The sequence below is a fragment of the Cryptomeria japonica genome, chromosome 4, assembly GCF_030272615.1.
Source record: "Cryptomeria japonica chromosome 4, Sugi_1.0, whole genome shotgun sequence".
Taxonomy (NCBI): Eukaryota; Viridiplantae; Streptophyta; class Pinopsida; order Cupressales; family Cupressaceae; genus Cryptomeria; species Cryptomeria japonica.
The window spans coordinates 47,272,961-47,281,775 of NC_081408.1; positions in this window are offsets into that span (position 1 = coordinate 47,272,961).

The window sequence follows — 8,815 nt, forward strand, 5'->3', positions numbered from 1 at the left end:
ACTGTCTTATCACATCCAAAATGTCCTCCTAGATTGCCACCATTCTTCTCTTTGATTAGGTTCTCTCGCATGGAACACTTTGGGACATATAACTTAGCCCCCTTGAACAAAAGACCACCTTGCAATGCATAATCTGCATACTCAATGTGAAAATACCCCTGTGGTTGCTCACAAACAACAAGCACTTCATGAAAATATTCATGATTCTGATACATACCTCTTAAGGAATCAATTCCTGCACTTTGAAGCTTCATCTATTGTACCAAAAGTGTCCTCCTACTCAAGGCATTAGCTACTTTGTTAGCTTGCCCTTTCTTGTGTTTTATGGTGAAGGTGTAGGACTGCAGTTGCTCCACCCACTTGATGTGCCTATGACTCAACTTTTATTGATTGTTTAGGAAACTAAAAGTATGTTTATCTGTGTATACCACAAACTCCTTAGGCAGTAGGTAGTGTCTCCATTTTTCAGTGCTTACACCATGGCATATAGCTCCAAATCATAGGATAAATACTTCTTTTTGGCTTCATTCAATTTCTCACTAAATAAAGCTATTGGCTTCCCCTCTTGGCTCAACATTGCCCCTATGGCATAGCCACTAGTATCATACTTATTGTAAATACCTTATTAAAATCAAGTAAAGTAAGGATAGGTTGATGTTCTACCCTTGTCTTGAGGTACTCAAAACTCTAATCAGCCTCCTTGGTCCATTGGAATTTGCTCCTCTTCTCTCCTTTGATGGTGTCTATCACAGGTGCCACAATATGACTGAAATTCTTGATGAACTTGCGATAGAGGCTTACTAAACCATGGAAACTTTTGACTTCCCCAACTAATTTAGGTGTTGGCTAGCTAAGTATGGCCTCTACTTTTTGTGGGCCCATTTCAAGGTTCCTTGTGAAATCACAAAACACAAATATATCAACTCTTCCTTCATACACTCACACTTCTTGAGATTGATCATCAACTTTTCTTCATCCAACCTTCCTAACACCTTATCCAAGTGTCTCTAATGGTCCTCTTTTGTCCTATTGAACACCAATATAGTGTCTAAGTATACCACTACAAAATTGTTTATGAACTCTCTGAGGACCTCATTCATGAGTCTCGTGAATGTGCTAGGGGTATTAGATAGCCCAAAAGACATGACTAGTCATTCATAAAGTCCTTCATTAGTTTTGAAAGTTGTCTTCCACTCATCCCCCTTTCTAATCCTTATTTGGTGATAGCCACTCTTTAAATCAATTTTAGAAAAGTACCTTCCTCTGACCAAACTATCTGAAAGATCTTCCATCTGGGGTATGGGGAATCTATATCTAATGGTTATCTTGTTGATAGCCCTTGAATATGTACAAAGCCTCCAATATCCATCTTTTTTGGGTGCCAAAATAGTTGCAACAACACATGGGCTCAAACTCTTTCTCACCAAGCCCTTATCAAGAAATTTTTGGACCTGCTTCTTGATCTCCTCATTTTGTTGAGGTGTCATCTTGTATGATGCCTTATTTGGTAGACTTGCACCAGGAATGAGATCAATATGATGACACATCACAGATGGGAGGCAAGGAATTAGGCAACTCCTTCACTACTATACCCTCATACTTGTCAAGTAAGGTCTGCACCTCCTTAGGGACTTCCTTGTTGTCATTATCTTCTCCTTCTAAGATTGGTTTCCCCACAATGGCATATCCACACTCCTCTTCTTTTAATTCTTCATGAACTCCTTCTCCTTCACCACCATTACACTAGGCCCTTCATGGACTGTACTCTCATCTTCCTTCAATGGGGTAAGGGTATAAGATATTTCCCCCTTCTTAATGACATAGCCATTATTTTGTCCATCATGTTGGGTATCCCTGTCATACTACCAAGGCCTGCCAAGTAGGATGTGGAACACATCCATGTGAATGATATCACACAAAATTTTATCATTATAAGCACCAATATTGAACTCTACCCAAGACTGTTCATTGACAAGTACTTGCTGGCCCTTATTTAGCCAAGACACCTTATGTGTTGTGGGGTGAGGGATCCTCTTTAGTTTTAACTTCTCTACCATCTCTACTGCAACTAAATTATCAGTGGAACCGGAATCAACTACCACTTTACATACCTTTCCTTGTGCCTTACATGTGATTCTAAAAAAAGCCTTCCTTTGTGGTGGTACCTGGATGGTTGGAACTTTGATCAATGTCCTCCTCATGAGTAAGGTTTCCCCTACCTCGAGTGATGAATACAATGATGATGAGTTCACACTCTCTTCCTCTTCTTCATGAACAACTTGCATCCTCCTTTCTCCTCCATATGAGCTTGTACTTGATTTTCCTAGGCATCTCCAAGTAGGGTGACCAATTTGGCGACATTGAAAACACTTCCCTAAGAATGCATTTGATCCTCTTCCTTGGTTTCCAAATATGCTCCTTGTGTTAGATCTCCTACCTCTGAATCCTCCTCTTTGCTCATTGGTTTATTCTTGTTGACCACTAGTCTCCCCTTGATGCTTTTGGAATTGTGTTCTACCTCCTCTAAAGTTTCCTCTTCCTCTATTTTTCTTTCCTCTACCTCTGGCCCACTTCTCTTGCCTCCTCTTGACCTTCTCTTCTACTCTTGTGGCCAACTAAAAACATTCTTCTACACTCCTAGGGGTAGTTAGACTCAATTCATCTTGTATGCTATGTCTGAACCCAATCATATACCTTGTTGTTTTCTCTACTTCATCTTCATGGTGCCCCGCTCTCAAGATCAATTTATGAAACTCCTCTTTATATGTCATCACATCCATCTCTTTTTGCTTTAGGTTTTGCAGTCTCCTAAATGTTTGAATCTCATAGTCACCCAATAGAAATTGGACCTTCACTTTTGATACCATTATGTCCCAAGTGTTAATCTTGGTTTTTCCTCTTTTCAACCTCTCTGTCTGAGTGTATTTCCAGCAAGTCAATGATGGCCCCTTCAATTTGGTCTTGGCCAGCCTCACCTTTTGGTCCTCTTGGACCTCCTTGAAATCAAAGTAGTTATCAAGGGTATCTATCCAATATAGTACCTCCTCATTATCCATCTTGCCACCATACATTGGAAAGTACAATTTCATGTCAGAATGGTCTCCTTTGATAGCCTTGAACACCTTCATAAACTTCTCTCTTTTGGCCCCAACTCTTCCTCTTGGGGTATATTTTGGGGAGCTTCATTCCCCTCCTCACCTACTTCTTCTTCCTCCAGGTCACTATCCACATTAGCAACCCCATCTCTTCTCAAATTTACTTCCAGTGTTGCTATCTTGGCCATCATACCATCTTGGTTCTCCTTGAATGACCTCACCTCTCTTGTGAAGATTGTATTACCCTTGGGAGGCATCTTGCCCTTCTTCTATGTAATCAAGTTATTTCCACCTTATATTCACACACACAAAAATCCCAATTAGAACCTAAGCTCTGATACCACTTGATGCAAGATAGGGGAGAGTGAACCTTCTTGACTCAATCAATCACCAATTTGGCTTGGTGTTGCTACATGCTTCCAATTTGGGACCCTAGGCAAGCTACTTCCTACTAGCCCTACTACTGGGGTTTTCGACCTACAACTTTCACTCCTCTTCTCCAAATCACAAACCCTTGCATATGGGGATAAACATACACACCCTGACAAAGAATTGGGGTAGGTTGTTTCAGACCAAGTCAGCGAACTATGATTCAACCAGGCTAAATTAGGCCTATTTTACAAAGCAAGCCCCTCAAATTTAGCTTGCAAAACCAACTCAACCTCTTGGAAATTTAGGTGAAATGCCAAAACCAAGGATTTTGGTGGTTTTAGGGTGATAACATCAAACAATGCAGAATTAGTCCCCTTAGTAGCTTGAACTTGCACAAAAGCTAGGAAAAGCCTATAAACCAAGTCTAGGGTTGGTCCAAACTCACTTTGATTCAACTACCCATGTCTTAAACTCTCAAAGTCTATTATTTTAGTCACTTCCCTATCCACACACCAAGTTTTAGTTTGTTTTGGTAACTGGGTAGGGAGAAATCATAAATTTATTGTTGAAACCCTAGTTACCCTAGTTAACCAAGTAACCGTGTGAAAAAATGTTATAACTTCTTCCTCACAATGAATTAGAAACTCAAATCACCAGAAAATGGAAGGTAATTTAATTCTCTATCCATACATATGACTGTCCAATCAATTTGAAACCATACAACACCATACAAGTGCAGAAAACAAAGTAATTACAGAAAAATGAGCTTCCAAATAGTTGTTGGCCAATGCTTTCAAATTTGAAAATCATGTTGCAGAATTCTTTCCCAATGGTTGGCTTATACAATTTATACCAAATTATGAAGTTTCCCGCGGCCACAACAAGCTGTTGGGTTGCATGACCGTTCAACTTCCAAAACTTGCAAAATGTTGCATGATAACTTTTTGACAACTTTGCAATTTTACAAAACATGACTCCAAATTTGACATACCAACCTAAAAACATGAAATAGCATTACTAATAGTCTTAATAGACCTCATTCAATCAAAAAGTCATGACCCCTAACTCCTAAGACTCAAACCCCTAATTGACTCATTGACGAGACCTTAGGTGCTCCTCCACCATGTAATATATTAAAAAACTATATAAGATAGTCAAATAAAATAAGTGTAGTAGTTGGTCGTATTTATCATGAAGTCATTGGATGGGTAAGATTGGATGGGTGAAAGTCACTTGCAGTTCTGTCAACCACTTCCATCCATTTCAACTCAAAAGATTGGATTGATGAAAGTTGCTTGCATTTTTGTCAACCACTTCCAGTCCAACTAAAAAATATTTTATTTTATGATCTTCAATCTGTATGAATAATAAGTCATACTCATGTGAAGGCTAGAATTTTTCAACCTGAAACGTTTAAAACATTGGGCTTGACTACAGAAAGCTTTCAAACGAACTGTAGACTTGTAGAGAAATAATCACAAAGTGAACAAATGCAGTGCATATGGGCTTGACTAATGCTTTGTAAGGTTGCTCAGTACCATATAATAATAATAATATGATATTCAGAGCTATTGCAAATGTCAAGGAAATTAATGACCTTGGCTTATGAATAAGAGATACGTAGAGAACTAATCTACGAACTAAAATCAATGCATAAAAAAAATCTAGTCATCCAATTCTTGATGCGTGATTATAAATACCCATCTCTGTGATGGCAATTTTAATACAACACTACTTTTGGCTGTGCAATAATTTGTTTGTCTGAGAAACAAAACTGTTTGAATGGGCAGACAATTAACAGCCATAATCTTTTTAGTATTGGGGATGACAATAGTTCTATCTGACTGCCGTCTGCTTTGTAAGATAGTGATTTTCTGATACCTTGAAATTAGTTTTTTTGTATTAGGAGTCACAGATATTATTCATAATCATTTGGATGGTTGTATTCCACTACAGATGATGGAGAGATGGGCGCAACACAGAAATACCAGTTGTCACAGGTATAACAAATACGTCTGAGAGCTAGGCATTATTATTGTAAATTTGAATATATTGAAGGGTTTGAAACATTTTTGTGACATGGTGTGTTGATGATGAAATAGGGGAATAAGAGCAAGGAGGGAATAAAAAGAGGAGCACTTTGCACTCAAAATGAAGTAGGCCTTCGCCGTGTACTGGAGGGAGATGATCCAACTTCTCATTATGGACATCATTGAAAAAAAATGTTAAAAGTAAATAGTTTATAAATTAGTAATGATATTTCAATGTGCTCTCAAATGGTCACTAGTTAAACATTATATATTTATATTTTTGGTTCCTTTTTCTAAATTGCTTCTTAATAACATGTTATATAATGTTGCCTCTTATCTATGCATATAATGTTGCCTCTTATCTATGCATTTGTTTGGTATGAATAATATAGATGCTTTAACATTTGGCATAGTCTATTAATTTTTTGATTCTACTATTGTTTTTATGTCTGGGAGTTGTGTTTCTATGTAGAAGGATTAAGAGTCGAATCTTATTTTGGCATGTTCTATTGTGAAAAGAAAACTCATGCTTATTTTTTGATTCGGTTTCAATTTTAGATGCATTACAAAAGATTTTTTCTGATACACACTTAACTTCAAGAACTTCACTTTTACACATATGTATGGTGATAATCCACTTATGTGTTTGAATGATTTGTATTATTCAAAAGTTTCTCATGAAAATGTGCAAAGTAGTCATGGAATTTGTTGGTCTAGTATGCAACTAATTATTTCTTATGTTCATATGAGTACTAAAAAATTCATGTATCTTCCTCAATGTGTTTGAGAGGGTCGTAATCCTTTTACAAAATGTTGATAAAAGGACTTTCAATATCTATACTATCTATTGGGGTCTCCTTCATATATTTTTCCAATCACTTATCTACTAATAGTATCATTTATGTTCTTTGGGTTTTGGCATGCTAAAATGTTACAAATGATAAATGTTTACCATTAAACAACATTTTGATCAACATATGATGCTTTCTCATTTCTCAAAAAATAAAAATGATAAATGTTTACCATTAAACAACATTTTGATCAACATATGATGCTTTCTCATTTCTCAAAAAATAAAAGTTGTCAAATGACAATGTTGGCCATCAAATTAAAATCTGATCATTGCTCCATGGCTCCAACAAATTTATAACCATGAACTCATATACCCTTTGTAAATTCTAAAATTAGTAAGCTATTCAAATTCCTATGCTGGAATTAGAAAGTATTTTCTATAGTTGATTTTAACTTTCTGCTTCCCATTTCAAATAAACATTTTGTAAAATACAATCTAATGAAATTTTATCATCTAATTCAAAAACATATTGGGACATATCTTAGAAATTTAATCTCATATTAACATTTAAAAGAATGCAAATATAAATCATAATACTTCATAGAAAAAAGAGATGCCCTATAGGTGAAAGAAATCCAAGAATATAAGGAGACTTTATATCTCTATAAATGTTTTGAGGTGTATTGGGAGGAACTAAAATTCCTATCCTTAACATAAATAAAACTAATATCATGCCTTCAAATCTTAAAACATCACAAAAACATAATTTACCATTTATATAAAAATTTAGAAATTATAGAAAAGTGATTTACGGTTTTATTGAGAAAAATCCATTAGCATTCATGTGTAGTAGGATTAGATTTATCTCTTTGATTCTCAATACTTCTCCAAAGAGGCTTTAAGGCTTATTCAAACAATAGACTGCATTGATGATGAAGCATGTCATAAATTTCTAACCAATTTAACATAATTTGTATAATTATTTTATTAAAATCTAGATATGGATTTCATGACATGGCACAAGTTAGAGATTTGTTTCTCTCCAAAACCCTTTATTTACCACTACTTTATGTAGATTAGAGTATTAGAAATCTAATTATAAATTGTATGAATTTTCTTAGTTGTTCAAGTTCAATAATAAAAAATAAATATTTATTCAATATACAAGTCAATTAACCTAATAATGCAATCTTATAATCACTTTAAATGTAGGTTGAATCTCAAATTATAAGTATGAAGTATACTAAAAGTAGAATAGATATCATAAATAAATCTATATAAAAGGTGTTCATTCTCTTCTAAACTTGTGCCCTTTCAATAGCCAAATTCTTTATTAACAATATGAGATTCAATAATAAAGTACACTACCAATAACAACAAATACATGAATAGAAACAAAAATTTAAGTGCAATCACATTTTTAAGACAACCGTCTATACAACAATGCCTCATAATAGGGTGGCAATTGTTCCTCAAAAAGTGCTCATATATATCAACACTTTCATAAACCAAATAAGAATTGCTTAGTATAACTAGGTCATTATTTAATTATTATAGATATTCCTTTTATTCTATCCAATATATATTCCAACACCTTCCTCTTAATATGTTCACTATATAATTAAAGATGGGGAAAAGGATTAATACATGAATAGATAAAATAAATAAAATACACAATTTACCTTGTCTTTTACCTTCTCATCTCACTGATTGATTAGAAGTAGAGGCACCCTTCTCCACTTGATTTTCTCTTTTGATGTTGTTGTTGGGTGGAATGGAGTTGCACAAATTGGAAGCATGGTGTTAGATTAAATATTGATATAATAAATTATAGCATAAGGATATGAAGCAGGTAGATAGTAAAATAAAAGCAAAGGCTTCAATTTATAGATTTTTTATGAAGAGAATCAATTGCTAATATTCAATCATTAATGGATGGCTAGAATTGATTGAGAGAGATGGCATGGATTGAAGGTTTATCCTTGTGACAAGGAGGATGGAGGTGTAAAAGCTAGGTGCGATCACACATTGAGAAGAACACAAAGGAGACATGTCTATGGCATACATAAGAGATAGGGTGGCTTGAGAAAGTGGCATGTATATAACATGTGTAAGAGGTAGGGTGCCAAAGATGTGACCTTTAATTCTCACACATGTGTGAGCAAGAGGGGGTAGGGCACATGTCACATGATGGAAAATTTAGATCTTGATCCATGTAAATGGATTCAAGGGATAGGATTGAGTGGATAAGGATTTCCTAGGGGTGATGTAGAATTAAACAATAGGAAAAATGGTAATGGAGGTTAATTAGCCTAAATCAATTAATTTATGTATTAATTAATTGATTTAGTTAGAGGATATGTAAGATAAGGTTTATAAATAATTAAATAAATATAAATTTATTTAATTAAAGGTGAATGTTAGAATTAATTAAATAAATATAAATGTATTTAATTAAGGGTAAGGGGTTAAGGTAAAGAATGAATTAAATAAATAATAAAGATTTACTTAATTGAATATAATGG